Source organism: Dryobates pubescens, chromosome Z, assembly GCF_014839835.1.
Source record: "Dryobates pubescens isolate bDryPub1 chromosome Z, bDryPub1.pri, whole genome shotgun sequence".
Classification (NCBI taxonomy): Eukaryota; Metazoa; Chordata; class Aves; order Piciformes; family Picidae; genus Dryobates; species Dryobates pubescens.
In genome coordinates this window covers 62,822,828-62,839,367 of record NC_071657.1, presented here as the reverse complement: position 1 = coordinate 62,839,367, position 16,540 = coordinate 62,822,828, and positions in this window count along the sequence as shown.

Genomic DNA, 16,540 nt, shown 5'->3' with positions numbered 1-16,540 from the left:
GGCGTGTAGTGACAGAATGAGAAGTAATGGCTTCAGTCTGGCAGAAACTCAATTTAGATTAGGCATCAGGAAAAAATTCTTCACCATGGTGGTGAATAGACACTGGAACAGGTTGCCCAGAGAAGATCTGGAGTCTCCAACCCTTGAAGTGTTCAAAGACAGGTTGGACAGACTCTTGAACAACCTGGTCTAGAAGGAGGTGTCCCTGCCTATGGCAGTGTGGGTGTAACTAAATGATCTTTAAGGTCTCTTCCAGTCCAAGCCATTCTATGATTCTGTACTTGACTGGCAACTTGGTTTGTTATCCTGGCATTCAGTAACACTAAGTAAGGTTCTTAACGTTGCAAAAACAATATGTCCTGTACTGAGAATTTTTCATTAATCTGAATGAATAATGACTTCAAGCAATGTCCTGCTCACAAAGAAGCTAAAATTCTGCACATAGTCACCTTCTTGATGAGAAAGGGGTAGTTTTTTGCCCTTTAGTTTCCTCTGGCCATTTCTGTAAGAAAAAAGAGATGCATCCTTCAGAATCAAATTAACATATTTTTTTAACTTATTAGCTCTGAAGAGGAAATATTCAGAGAAAACTGTGCCACAAAGAAAGTTTAGAGTCAAAGATCTGTTCTGGTTTCTGTTACAATAGAGTTAGTGAACACCCTGTTGTGAATATTGTTTGACCTACAAGGTACTAATTTTGGAGGAAAGAATGGGAAAAGAAAGGAAATGGAAAAGATACAAGAGAAAGTCAAGAATAGAATAAAATTAAGTGTGTATGGAGGAAGATAGAAAAACAAATAGACAATTAATCTCTTGATAAAATCTATTGTAACATCTATTTTAATGGTATGAAATAATATAAAATAGTGTGAAACTTATTGAAGAAAAAAAATACCTTTTTTTCCCAATAAAATGGTAATTCTTACTCTAGAGTTACTTTATGTGCAATACCTGGACTGAGATTTTAACGTTATTGCATGTAACGTAACAACTATTTGCTGTTTGTATTTCAATACGTATCACTATATCAGAATGAGAAAACAACATTCTAAAGCTTATCACATCTTGTTTTATCCTTTAATTATCAAATGTTTAAAAAGAAATAGTGATTACAAACAGAAGAAAACTAGCTACCATACAGAGTATTAATAAAACTATGCAATGATTACTTACAGCTTCAATTTAGCTGAAACACTTATTGAACAGTGCAGTAAAAGTTGATCATGGAGCAACTTTTACTGCACCCGACCTGCTGGGTCCTGATGGGGTGCAATTATCTAGAAAGGGTAAGAGAGTCCCAGCACTAGAGTTGGCAGGGCTCATTAAAAGGGCTTTAAACTAGGTCTGAAGGGGGTGGGTGAGGAAGTCAGTCCCTCTGAAGAGGAAAGAATGGGGCACAAGTTAGGGTCAATTAAGAAGTTGAAAGCCTAGCTGAAGTGCATGTACACCAATGCACACAGCATGGGCAATAAGCAAGATGAGATGGAAGTCCTGGTCCAGGGTGACTATGATATAGTTGCCATCTCAGAAACATAGTGGGATAACACACATGATTGGAGTGCTACACTGAGGGATTACAGGCTCTTTAGGAGAGACAGGCGAGGGAGAAGAGGAGGGGTGGCTTGGTATATTAGGGAGTTACTCTTTGCCACAGAGCTTGAAGTGGAGGATGATGGGATTGAGAGCCTGTGGGTTAAAATCAGAGGGAGGCCTAATAAATCTGACATCCTGGTTGGTGTCTGTTATAGACCACACAACCAGAATGAGGAGGCAGACAAAATATTCTATAAGCAATATGTCTCAAGATCAGCAGATCTTGTCCTTGTGGGCTACTTCAACCTGCCAAATCTCTGCTGGGAACTTAATTCAGCAGAGAGGAGCCAGTCCAGAAGATTCCTGGAGCGAATGGAGGACAGCTGTTAAGTGAGCCTACCAGGGGCCAGGCTCTGCTTGACCTGCTGTTCTCCAATAGGGAAGGGCTGGTGGGAGATGTGATCATGGGAGGCTGTCTAGGGTGCAGTGACCACGAGATAGTGAAGTTTTCAATATGCAGGGAGATAGGGAGGAGCACCAACAGAACCCTCACCTTGGATTTCTGGAGGGCAAACTTCAGCCTGTTTCAGAAACTTATTTGCAGAGTTCCCTGGGTAGCAGCCCTCAGGAACCAAGAGGTCCAGGATGGTTGGAGCTACTTCAAACAGGAGCTCTTGAAGGCACAGGAACTGGCAGCTCCCATGTGCTGAAAGATGAGCCAGCGGGGAAGGCGACCGGCCTGGATGAGCAAGCAGCTCCTGGAGGATTTAAGAGGAAAAAAGAGGCTGTATCACCTTTGGAAGGAGGGGAAGGCTTCTCGAGGTATGTTTAGGGAAGTTGTAGATTATGTAGGAAAAAAATTAGAGAGGCAAAGGCCCAGTTGGAACTGAAGCTGAACACCTCTGTGAAAGATAATAAAAAGCATTTTTACAAATACGTTAACACTAAAAAGAAGGGCAAGAAGAACCCTTATTGGACCTGGAGGGGAACATTATAACTGAAGATGAGGAAAAGGCTGAGGTCCTGAACACCTTCTTTGCCTCAATGTTTAACAGCAAGGCAGGAGGAGTTCTGGACGAGTGGCCTCCTGAGCTGGGCGATGGGTTCAGGGAGCAGTGTGATGCCCCAGAAATCCATGAGGAATTAGTTCGGGACCTGCTAAGCCACTTGGACACCCACAAATCCATGGGACTGGATGGGATCCATCCTAGGGTGCTGAGAGAGCTGGCAGATGAGCTGGCCAAGCTGCTCTCCATCATTTTCCTCCAGTCCTGGCTCACTGGAGAGGTCCCAGATGACTGGGAACTGGCCAATGTGGTCCCCATCCACAAGAAGGGTCGGATGGAGGAACCTGGAAACTACAGGCCAGTCAGGCTGACCTCAGTGCCTGGGAAAATTATGGAGCAGATTGTCTTGGTGGCAGAGGGACCTCAACTGACTGGACAGATGGGTGGAGTCCAACATGATGGCATTCAACAAGTCCAAGTGCTGGGTGCTGCACATTGGCCACAACAACCCCATGCAGAGCTACAGGCTGGGGTCAGAGTGGCTGGAGAGCTGCCAAACAGAGAGGGACCTGGGGGTGATGATTGACAGCTGCCTAAACATGAGCCAGCAGTGTGCCCAGGTGGCCAAGAAGGCCAATGGCATCCTGGTCTGCATTAGGAATAGTGTGGCCAGCAGGAGCAGGGAGGTCATTGTGCCCCTGTACTCTGCATTGGTTAGGCCACACCTTGAGTCCTGTGTCCAGTTCTGGGCCCCTCAGTTTAGGAAGGACATCAAGACACTTGAATGTGTCCAGAGAAGGGCAACAAGGCTGGTGAGAGGCCTTGAGCACAAGCCCTATGAGGAGAGGCTGAGGGAGCTGGGATTGTTTAGCCTGGAGAAGAGGAGGCTCAGGGGAGACCTCATTGCTGTCTACAACTACCTGAAAGGTGGTTGTAGCCAGGAAGGGGTTGGTCTCTTCTCTCTAGCAACCAGCAGCAGAACAAGAGGACACAGTCTCAAGCTGCACCAGGGGAAGTTTAGGCTCGAGGTGAGGAGAAAGTTCTTCACTGAGCAAGTCATTCGTCATTGGAATGGGCTGCCCAGGGAGGTGGTAGAGTCACTGTTCCTGGAGGTGTTCAAGAGGGGATTGGACATGGCACTTGGTGACTAGACAGTCATGAGGTCTGTTGGGACAGGTTGGACTTGATGATCCTTGGGGTCTCTTCCAACTTTGGTGATACTGTGAACAACAGCATTTTGAACACTGTTTCTATTGTCAGTAAATTTTATTCAAACCATGCAAAAATCAGGCCTAAGTAATTGAAATAAAACATTTTAATGGGAAAATATGACACTAATTAATTTACTAAAAGTATTGCATGTGGTCTGATTTAGACTGGTTTGTTGCTTATGGACAATTGTACCCACATCTGATAGCTGTTGTTTTTTCACATAAGCCTAATCCCTGCCATGTGTATTTAGTGGAAAACAACATACTAATATTACTTCATTATTTACACCTTAAATTGAGTTCTGAACTGCAAGTACATATTCAGTGTTTGAAAATGAAACATATAGAGGGTTTGGGTTGGAAGGGGCCTCCAAAATCATCTAGTCCAACCCCTCTGCCATGAGCAGGGACATCCTCCACTAGAACAGATTGCCCTGAGCTCTTTCAAAGCTGACCGTGAATATCTCCAAGATTAGGGCCTCAATTACCTCCCTGGGCAACCTCAATTTTGTAATTTCAGTTTCCTTTTTTTTCTATGTACTCTTGTTTTTTTAAATTGGCACTGGGTGCATTCCTTTGCAGAACTATGTGCATGTGCATTACATGAATGTTGACTGCCTTCCAGACTGCTTTTTTTTTTTAATAATAGTGTCTTGAAAAGAAATTCGCTGAAATGTTGCAAAGATCACCTTGTATATACAATCATGGTAATGCTTCTTTGTAAGCACTGAGGCTGCAGTAACCCAGTGAGACAGTTTCATCCCTAGTGTATCCTCACTGGTATTATCCTTAGTGGAAAAGAATTGTAACAGAAATTAACTTGGCCATGTAGAATATCTCTCTCTTGTTTTAAGGTGAAGGATTACTTCTCACTCCAGATATTTCTGTACAATTAACTGATTTGTTTTAGGATGTTTCTGGCATCGTATAGGAGACTTCTCATTATAAGTGCTGTTTCTATCTTACATCCTGCTGGGGGTGCCTCCATGCTCTTCCAGTTTCAGGTTATTACATGACTCCTGACACTCTAAAAAGTGCTATTTCTATTGCATTAATTCACAGTTTATGTAGAGATGTAAAATTTCATAAAATTAGCATATGTTACATTACAAAGTTTGATTGCTGCTACAGCTACACTCTTCTTGATGTAAAGCACTGTTCAATCAACTCAGTCAATACACAGCTTCTTACTGTGACCTTCTGTCTCTGAACTGTAACCCACATATGAAAGCTTTCTTTCTAAGTTAATAATCTCAAAGTCAGCAGCCCAGAGATCTGCAATTTTATTTTTATTTCTTCTTTAATTCAGCTTTGTTCTTACTGCCCATGTCATATTTGAATTTGTGTGCTCTTAGAATTCTGCTGAAACCTTCACATATGCAGTCATGGTATTATTTTTATGCCAGTTCTTCAATTTTTCATCTTTCCAAATTATAGACTATGTGCAATGTTGCCAGAATCCTGTCAGATACAAGGGACTTGGATCAGGTTACACAATTTTTGTTAAGCTTGTGTGGTCTATCAAAGAATGTATTGATTGCACAGCTTTAGCATTCATATTCAGAGAGCATCAAAACTGTTTGCATTCAGGGGTTGCTCTGCAAAGTTAGAACTGTCTGATTACTACCTGATAAAGTCTAGCTGAATTTCTAATTTGTATAACATGTAGGAGGATCCTTCTAAACAGACTGATTAAATTCAGCTCCGCTAAACAGTTTCACCTTTCCATAATGAAACCTGGATCTGCTTCCTTTCTTTTAAGCAACTTTATTAGGATTGACTTGATCCTTTGGATTCTTCTCTTAAATACAACGAATTAATTACTTAGTTTTCCAGTGTCACAGTTCAGTGTTGCAGGACTTTAACCAACACATTACTGGATCTAATAAATACAACTTTCAGTGCAATGACTTTCACAAACCAAATCCCTCTAATGGTGAATTATGCTGAAATAAAAACATTCTGAACACTCAGATAAAAACTTGAGTGTAATTGCACCAGGTTATGCACATACATTAGTGTTGTAAGATAACATTCATTCTTTGGCAACATTTATTAATATAAATTCATAATTTAACCAGAAGAACTTTACAATGCAAATAGATGTAAAATCAAAGTTCTGTTAAATAAAAGCAAAAGAATTGCCAAAGATGAAATATTATAAGAGGTATCAATTTTAAGCATAGTGACTTGTTTCTGTGGATAATTTAGTGTTCTGGCAAAGATGTCTGTAGGTCATGACATCAAGAAAAATGGTTTGCCTCATCACCAGTGTTCTATTATAAAGTACTTTATAATCTTAAGGAGACCTGAACAACCAATTATTAGGAAAATTATTTCTCTTGGATAGTAAAGGATGGGTTATCAAGCAAACTGCAAAAACTTGTGTCATGAATGCAAGTGAGTTCATCAGTGATGTCAAGATTGGAGGCAGCCTGGGCTACAGTGACCACACACTAGTGGGTCCACAGTCCTGAGGGATGAGTGACAGGCAAGGAGCATAGTCAGGACTCTGAATTTTAGGAAAACAAAATTCCAGTTCTTCAAGGAATTAGTCAGTAGAACACCCTAGGAAATGGTCCTTAGGGTTGGGCAGAAGAACAGAGCTGGCAGACCTTTAAGGATGCTTTCCATAGAGCATAAGAGCTCTTGATCCCCAGATGTAAGAAATAGGCAAGGAAGGGAAGAGACCAGCATGGCTGGTCAAACTGAAGAGTATACTTTATAGCAGTATTTCCGTGTCTGAAGGGGACCTACAGGAAGGATGGGGAGGGCTAGAAGGGTTTGGTGTAATAGAATGAGGGGCAATGGTTTTAAACTAGAGCAGAGTAGATTTAGGTTGGACAGTAGGAGGAAGGGTAGTGAAATACTGGAACAGGTTGCCCAGAGATGTGGTGGAGGCCACATTCCTGGAGACAGTCAAGGTCAAAATTGATGGGGCCCTGAGCAACCTGATTTAGTTAAAATGTCCCTACTCACTGCATGGCGGGTGGACAAGATCACCTTCAAGAGTTCCTTCCAACATGATGCATTCTGTGATTCTATGATTAATCTAGTTCAAATTGTATTTATAATCATTTTTTGCCTGAAGCAGTCTCCAGCAACTCATTTAAGTTACAATTAAAATAGAAATGCTACCAAAATTACATTTGTCTTGGACAACTATAATACAAAAGGTCATTTGGAAGCACCTGCAAGCAGCATTTGTTGCTAGTAGAGAAGGCAAGATTATGTTTCTTTTGACACAATCAATTTTCTAAAGTACAGAATTTAAAACGTTTGCAGAACAAAGAACTTTTTGTAACTGTGGCTGATTATAATTACGAGTAGTTCAGCACTGCTGAGGGACCTTGGAATGCTCATTGTTTAACCTGGATCTAAAATATACTGTTAGCATTGCCTGATAGTACATATAAAATAAAGAGTCTCACTGGCATAATCACTAGAATTTCACCTTTGGGAATAAGAAAAAGATTTGTGATCAAAAAGTTGTTATGCTAAAACAGTTTGAAGTAAAATAAATAAAGAAGGGACTAAAATAAGAATCCAACAAGAAAAGGAAAAAAAAATTAAAACCCCCAACAAACAGCAACCAAAACCAGGAGATCAAATGCAGTAAACCAAACCAAAACAGTGCAGAAAAATCCCTGCTTTCTTTCAGAAAGTACATGGATCAGATATCTTTTGTGAATGTGTAACTCACGAAAGATGAATTGCAGACTCAAACAGGTGCAAGGTGGCAATACCTTCCCAGACTGTTTTATGTGCTGTTTATTTAACTTTTCCTCCTTTTTTTTTTTTTTTTTTGGTAATTTTTAAGCAATATACAACATATAGAAAATGTACTGTGATTATACCAAAGTACTAAAGGCCTCAGGACAAGACTTTTCCAGGATTGTATGTGTGTGACTAACTGAATCAGTCTTCATTAGGATTACATGTTCTTCCTCAAAAACACAAATGAAAAGCTCATCTGTATTTCTGTCAAAACTGTATATTTGAAAACTTATATACTAGTCTTTCAAAATCAGAATTCATTTATCTGCAGCAAAATCCAGTAAATATAATTGTTCATTTTAATGTCACTGTCAAAAGCTGAAAAACTACCTGCAGGGTATTGTAGTTAATTCACTAGGAAATTCTGTCAAAATGGCAGAGTTGAGTTTGTGAGGACAGATGCTATCTGCTCTTCCTTGTAACCTCGTAATACTACCTGCAGGAAGGTGTTAATTTTGCTAGATCAGTTTCCTCACTGTATGAGGTCTGCTGTACCTGTGTATTCTGATCACTGAGAAGAGTCAAAGATCCTCCACTATACACATGGTCCAAAAGAATCATTGCTATAGAATAAGATATTTTCCCACTTCACATACGTACCCGTTTGGATCCCATCAAATCTAAACGGCAAGCAGCGCTCCCTCAGGTTGAGATTTTCTACTGGATCAGTCACAGCTGAAAGCACTGTTTTCCCATATTTGGCCTCTGACTCAGCAGGTGATGTTTTATTCATTATGTCCTAGATTGTGACAAGATTGTACTGACATTTTTCTTGCCCATATTGAAGTCACCAGCACAATACTGGAAGAAAGTGGTATGGGTTAGATGGAGAAGTCTCTCGCATATCTGATGCTTAGCAGAGTCAGAGATGTGACAGGTTTTGAGCAGCACCAGTACTCCAGAGATACAGGCCTAACCAATAAACCCAGTCAAGTATCATATTACCTTACTCACTATCAACCGAAGTCAAAGAAATCTGTTGTTACTGCTTGTTGCCATCATGGCATATACATTTACCACCACTGGTTATTATAGAAAACACAAAGATTAATTGAGTTTTACCAAGAAGCCTGACTGACACTTCTCAAGATTGCCCTATTATGATCAGATAATTGTCTGGATTGACAGAAAATATTTTAATTAAGATCTAAGAGTTCAAGGGCAGTTAGTAAGAGTGGCTCAGCTGTGTATCTCAGGTATACTTCCCATAGTTCAGATGGACAGCAATATGATGACTCAAAAACATGACTAAAATTATAGAAATTAGTATTGTCATTCAGAAGCCATGGTAACAATAAGGAGCTTTCAATTTCCTCTGGTCTAGGATGTTACAAAGTTTCCTCTTCTTCAGAAAAAGGAAATAAGAATTTTAGCTTATGCTTCTGTGTGATCTCTTCTACAACCCCAGAGCAAATCAAAACAGACAGTTCTTATTATAAGCTTTACTGAGAAGCAAGGTGCCAAAATTGCCATACAATCGTAAAATGAGATGTCTCCCATTACTGACAATGCCTACTGTTCAAGTATCAGCTGTAGTCTCTGACTACATCCATCAGAATCTGTGTTTCCAGAAGTCATCCCCAGGATGGTATTAATGTGATTAATGCTTGCCATGAAACTGGGGACAAGGCAATCAATTCTTTTAAGGACAGATAAGATACTGTCATCAACTGGAATCCCAGACACCTTTAAGTAGGTGACTCCTATGTCCATGGATCATGCATGCTAAAAACTCTTTCATAGACAGACAAGCCATGTCAAGAGCTGATGACAAAGTTATGAATAACCTGGATACATTCTCTTGTATCACCATTTCCTGTAAATTATTATCAAGAGATGCTTCTAGAAAGTCTGTAGCTTATCAGTAGCCTTTCTCCTGAGCTACATTACTCTCCAGCAAGAGATACTCTAAATACAGTAAGAACTACCTGGTTAAACATCACCTGTAGGTGGTAGGAAATGTCTTATTTTTTCCAAGATGTAAATCAGAGCTTCAGGGTTCAGTTCAGGGTTTTAAAAAAGTAAAATCTCAAGCATGTCAACAATTAGAATGTACTTTTAGGGGGCAGAAATTTTCCATTCTTTATTTGTTGATTAATAATGCAAAACAATTATGACAGACTGATTTCAGTCATTATCAATAGCCAAAGAAGGGTGAGGAATAGCTTTGGCTGCACCTGAGTGGTTTCTAAATTATTTGAGAGAGTGAGGGTGTATCATGCCCATAAAAGAAAGAGTTTAAGAAAGAAACAGAATGGTGCCACATCCAGCTGGTGGCCAGTCACTAGTGGTGTGCCCCAAGGATCAGTGCTGGGCCCCATGCTCTTTAACATCTTTATTGATGATCTGGATGAGGGCATTGAGTCCATCATCAGTGAATTTGCTGATGACACCAAGCTGGGGGCAGGAGTTGATCTGCTGGAGGGTAGAGAGGCTCTGCAGAGGGACCTCCACAGGCTGGACAGATGGGCAGAGTCCAATGGCATGAGATTTAACACATCCAAGCGCCGGGTTCTGCACATTGGCCACAACAACCCCATGAAGAGCTACAGGCTGGGGTCAGAGTGGCTGGAGAGCAGCCAGGCAGAGAGGGACCTGGGGGTACTGGTCGATGGTAGGCTGAACATGAGCCTGCAGTGTGCCCAGGTGGCCAAGAAGGCCAATGGCATCCTGGCCTGCATCAGGAACAGTGTGGCCATCAGGATCAGGGAGGTCATTCTGCCCCTGTACACTGCACTGGTTAGGCCACACCTCGAGCACTGTGTCCAGTTCTGGCCCCCTCAGTTTAGGAAGGATGCTGACTTGCTGGATTTAGGAAGCCAGCAGTGTGCCCAGGTGGCCAAGAAGGCCAATGGCATCCTGGCCTGCATTAGGAATAGTGTGGCCAGCAGGAGCAGGGAGGTCATTCTGCCCCTGTACTCTGTATTGGTTAGGCCACACCTTGAGTACTGTGTCCAGTTCTGGGCCCCTCAGTTTAAGAAGGACATCAAGACACTTGAACGTGTCCAGAGAAGGGCAGCAAGGCTGGTGAGAGGCCTTGAGCACAAGCCCTATGAGGAGAGGCTGAGGGAGCTGGGATTGTTTAGCCTAGAGAAGAGAAGGATCAGGGGTGACCTCATTGCCCTCTACAACTACCTGAAAGGTGGTTGTAGCCAGGAAGGGGTTGGTCTCTCCTCCCAGGCAACCAGCACCAGAACAAGGGGACACAGTCTCAAGCTGTGCCAGGGGAGGTTTAGACTCAAGGTGAGGAAAAAGTTCTTCACTGAGCGAGTCGTTTGTCATTGGAATGTGCTGCCCAGGGAGGTGGTGGAGTCACCGTCCCTGGAGGTGTTCAAGGGGAGATTGGACATGGCACTTGGTGCCATGGTCTAGTCGTGAGGTCTGTTGGGACAGGTTGGACTTGATGATCCTTGGGGTCTCTTCCAACCTTGGTTATACTGTGATACTGTGATACTGAGTCCAGAGAAGGGCAACAAAGATGGTGAGGGGTTTGGAACACAAGCCCTATGAGGAGAGGCTGAGGGAGCTGGGGTTGCTTAGCCTGGAGAGGAGGAGACTCGGGGTGACCTTATCACTCTCTACAACTACCTGAAGGGAGGTTGTAGACAGACGGATGTTGGTCTCTTCTCCCAGGCAGCCAGCACCAGAACAAGAGAACGCAGTCTCAGGCTGCACCAGGGGAGGTTTAGGTTGGATGCTAGGAAGAAGTTCTACACAGAGAGAGTGATTGCCCATTGGGATGGGCTGCCTGGGGAGGTGATGGAGTCACCATCATTGGAGGTGTTCAGGAGGAGACTTGATGGGGTGCTTGGTGCCATGGGTTAGTTGTTTAGGTGGATTGGATTGGTTGAGGGGTTGGACACGATGATCTTGAAGGTTTCTTCCAATCTGGGTTTGGTTGTATTATTATTATTGTTGTTGTTGTTGTTGTTGTTGTTGTTATTATTATTATATAATTATTATATTATTAATATATAATAATATTAATAATAATAATTATTAAATATAATAATTATTATTATATTATTAAGATATAATAATATTATTAATATCAATAACAATAACAATAACAATAATAATAATAATAATAATAATAATTCAAAGACAGAACTTCCACTGATCCACACTGGGGTCAGTGGTAAAGTTTCAATGTCATACTTTGTGCTGATGCAAAAGGTGTGCACGTATAGCTCTGTCTCAGTCTGGAGGGTGAGAGAGACTTCTTTTTTTTTCTTTCACAACATTCCTGTTTTGTGAAATCAAGGCACAAACGAGGCCAAATATAAAAAGTGAGGGTATTTATTAGAGGAGGAACTGAATGGAGCAGAAGAAGGGAGAAAGGGGAAAGAGGGGGAGGGAAAACGGAGAAAGAGATGGAGAGACCCGGAAAATAATTATATTATCACCTCCCCAGACACTTTTCTGTCTTCAGCCAGAGGAGGGGAGGTAAAGGTAAATGTCCCAGGGTTTCGGCTTGTGCTGTCCTTGACCAGAGGTGGGGAAATGCAGAGAGGTCCATGATGATTTCCCCCACTCTGTGCAGCCTCCAGCGTGTAGTGTTCTTTAGTGGAGTTTTCTTATAGAGGGCACAGCATGGTCTTTTGGTGGTGATGAGATGTTCTGGGCTGCTGCTGCCAGGCTGAGCCATGGTGGTGCTCCCCCCATAAAGTGATATAGCTCAGAGCTTTTACTCAGTTCTTTTCACAGCTCCTCCTTGGCCCCTCACCCTAGTCCCATTGTCTTCCAGGTGTTGTCTCCAGGGGGTCTTAATGCATATTCTTGCAGGACTTGGCACCAGAGTGGCCTCCACCCCCCGCTTTGCCTCTCACCTGCTTATCAGGCCAGGAGGTGATGTGTTGCATAGTCTTTCCATCATCCCCCACTTCCGGGGTAGCTGCAGTCCCAATGAGTAGAGATGATCTTACCTTTGTTGCTTCCACCACACCCCCGGGGCAGCTGTTGTCTCAGGAAGCAAAGGTTATTTTATCTTTAATGATTTACACGTACAAGAGAGAACTCTCTCAAGCTGTAAGAAAAAGCTGGGAGCTTATGAGCTTGCATACTTCAGGTATAAAGGTATGTATGACGGAAACTATGCTGGACCACACATAAAACAGGAATTCTTTCTATGAAGCAGGACAGCATACTCAAGTGACCCATTTAATACTCAGTGTTACACTTAAACAACTGTACAGGTCTAGCCCTTTCTACTTATGTTTCTCACCACCAAGACAATCTATTCTGACTATCCAGAAATGAGAAAGGCAGCCTGGGGGACACTCAGTAGGGAGGACAGGGTACATGGCCCTCATTATCAGCAATAAAAGGCAGGAACAAAGGGGTAACAAAATGCATCCTAAAGCAGATCTGCTAGGTAGTCCTCTGTACTGCAGGCTGTTCAGTGTAATTCATCTATGTGAAAATGCTTCCTAACAGAAAAGGTCTGTTGATGTTACCCAGCACAGGCCAGTATCTGGTAAACAAATGGATATTCTACTTCTTGTCACAGGTAGTTAAACTGTGAATGTATGTGTCACAGGACATTCTGGAAACATTCATTACAACTAAACAACTGTTGCTAGATCTGCACAGAGGGAAAAAAATTGAAAATTTGCCCTATCTCCTTCAGAGGTACTCCCTAACCTTTCCGATGGCTGATACTACTAGGAGAAGACCCTATTGCAAGCTTTTCTCATGTGGAAGATCTGTTCTTCATTGCTGCCCTGAAATACTTCCATTTACTTGCCAGGATTTTTGCAGGAGCAACAGCGTCCAATTAGCTGTATTTCAGTCTGAACCAGTTTTCTTTAAAAACTGATAATGCATTTTAGATCGTAAGAGAAAATGGATTACCTTTTTCTACATTTTTTTATTTTGCTATAGTAAGTTACTTAATTGAGCCTAGGATAAAAGCTCTACAACACAGTTGCAGGTTCTGAGCATATTCCAAGCCTAAACAGAATAATCCAAGAAGACACACTGAAGCTGCAGGAGAGTCTCAAAGAATATCTATGTATATCTTCTTGGGGTCCCACAATTGTTAGGATAGGGATTTGTGAAACAGCCAATGGGCAATTTCTTTTAACAACCACAAATGAATTAAATTCTATAAACTTGCATTTTTAAAAGATTTGTACTTTACAACACATTTTATGTCAGTGAGTTCAATAATTCAATATGAAGTGCACTTTTTTTTTAGATTTCTGTCAAGTGTTAGGGTTTTGCCAGAAACTAAACGAGTGACAGAGGCTTTCAATTAACTTCTCTCCCTTCCCAAAGGGGAAAAAACCAAAAAAAGGAATAAGGGAGAGAGACTTTTAAACTGGAAAACTAAACATACTTAAATGAAAATAATAACAAGAAGATAAAATATATACAAATACATACAAATAGAATAACCAGCCCCATCCTCCCAATGACAATTGGTTACTGTCACCAGTGATGTAGTGGCAGAAATCTCAGACTGGACTCAGCAGCAGACACAACTGAGTTCAGGAACTGGACTCTCAAACTTTTGGCTCAAAGGCAGAATTCACAGAGTCCTCTTCAGATACTAGCCATTGAAGAAGGGATTTTGATCCTTGTGATCCCTCAGCTTTATACTGAATGTGATGAATACAGAATCATAGAATTGCTTCAGTTGGAAGATAAGATCAAGTCCAACTGTGTTATGAATTTATGAAATCAATATGGCAAATATGGATATTAATAAAAATATCAACTTCTTCTTAATATGAAAAATTGCCCAAAATGTGTTAAATAGGGTTTGATGTACGGTTGGAATATATATTTACAGTGGGAACATACAATATTTAGGCAAATATAACTATTTCAACAATTTTAAGCAAACTGGGAGGAATAATAGAAAGAGAGGATCCCTGGGAGCAATATGGCACTCGACCACAGTGGGAGAAACTCGACAAGAACAGTTAAGTCAAGTAGGGGGTTGCTGCTGTTGTATTAGTCAGTGAGGCTTTTCAGGGTGCTCTTGTGCGCCAAGCACAGCTGGTTGCCAGCAGGAAAGCCATGTGGTTTTCGATGGCTGGTCTGGCTCCAGCTGGGCAGCAGGCTGTACAATGCTGTTACTGCATCGGGCTCTTGCTTTGTCGTGGGTAAACTGACGCATGGCTCAAATGGTTTGTCAAGTGTCACATCTACACTTTAGTTCCCAGCTTACTGCAGGGAAGTTGCATTAGATGACCTCCACAGGTCTCTTCCTACCCAAAGCATTCTATTATTCAGAGAAGGGAGGGGTAAGAGGAAAGCATTTTAAGATTCAGGTTTATTTCACATTACCCTACTCTGATCTGATTGGTAAAAAAATTAATCTCCACAGCTCAAGACTGGTTTTGCCCACAACAAGAAGCGGTGAGTGATCTTTTCCTGTCCTTTTCTCAACCTATGAGCCTTTATTGCATTTTCTCTCCCCTGTGCAGCTGGTAAGTGTGGCTTTGGTGGGCACCTGGCATCTAGCAGGGTCAGTCCACCACGGAGGTGTTCACAGATTGTGAGGGAACCGGCAGCTTCAGTTGCTAAGCCACTCTCCATAATATTTGAAAAGTCATGTGTAATGGTTTAGTGCAAGGGCTAAACTCCCTGCTTCCCCAACACAAAAGTGAGGGGAAAAAGCTGTGGGTTTTTTTATTCCTTCTTAGTGGGGGAGGGAAAGCTGGGCCTTCTCTCTCAACCCATCACACACACAAAACTCAGGGCTGAGATAAAGAGATAAGAGTTCAATATAACACAAAATTCCATAAGCACAATGTGTAATTACCTTAGCTAATAATCTGATTAATCTAAAAACACAGTATATGATTACTTTGGTCTATCTGCAGAAGAAACACAGTAAAATACCTGGGGGGAAAAACAAAATAAAACAAAACAAAACCAGCCACCAGCATAAAACAGAAAGCCAAAACCAGCAGTTACCCGATTCCCACTCCTGCATTGCCTGCAGGAAAAGAGACCACACCCAAGAAGCCAGAACCCAGAAGCAGCAATGAATAGAATAGACTAGACTAGAATAGAATAGAATAGACCAGGTTGGAAGAGACTTTCAAGATCATCGCGTCCAACCTATCATCCAACCCACCTAATCCACCATGCAACCAAGCACCCCATCAAGTCTCCTCCTGAACACCTCCAGTGATGGTGACTCCACCACCTCCCCGGGCAGCCCATTCCAATGGGCAATCACTCTCTCTGTATAGAACTTCTTCCTAACATCCAACCTAAACCTCCCCTGGCACAGCCTGAGATTGTGTCCTCTTGTTCTGGTGCTTGTTGTCTGGGAGAAGAGACCAACATCTGCCTGTCTACAACCTCCCTTCAGGTAGCTGTAGAGAGCAATAAGGTCTCCCCTAAGCCTCCTCTTCTCCAGGCTAAGCAATCCCAGCTCACTCAGCCTCTCCTCATAGGGCTTGTGTTCCAAACCCCTAACCAACTTTGTTGCACATCTCTGGACACGTTCCAGCAAGTCAGCATCCTTCCTAAACTGAGGGGCCCAGAACTGGACACAGGACTCAAGGTGCAGCCTAACCAGTGCAGTGTACAGGGGCAGAATGACCTCCCTGATCCTGATGGCCACACTGTTCCTGATACAGGCCAGGATGCCATTGGCCTTCTTGGCCACCTGGGCACACTGCAGGCTCATGTTCAGCCTACCATCAACCAGTACCCCCAGGTCCCTCTCTGCCTGGCTGCTCTCCAGCCACTCTGACCCCAGCCTGTAGCTCTGCATGGGGTTGTTGTGGCCAATGTGCAGAACCCGGCACTTGGATGTGTTCAATCTCATGCCCTTGGACTCTGCCCATCTGTCCAGCCTGTCGAGGTCCCTCTGCAGAGCCTCTCTACCCTCCAGCAGATCAACTCCTGCCCCCAGCTTGGTGTCATCAGCAAATTTACTGATGATGGACTCAATGCCCTCATCCAGATCATCAATAAAGATGTTAAAGAGCATGGGGCCCAGCACTGATCCTTGGGGCACACCACTAGTGACTGGCCACCAGCTGG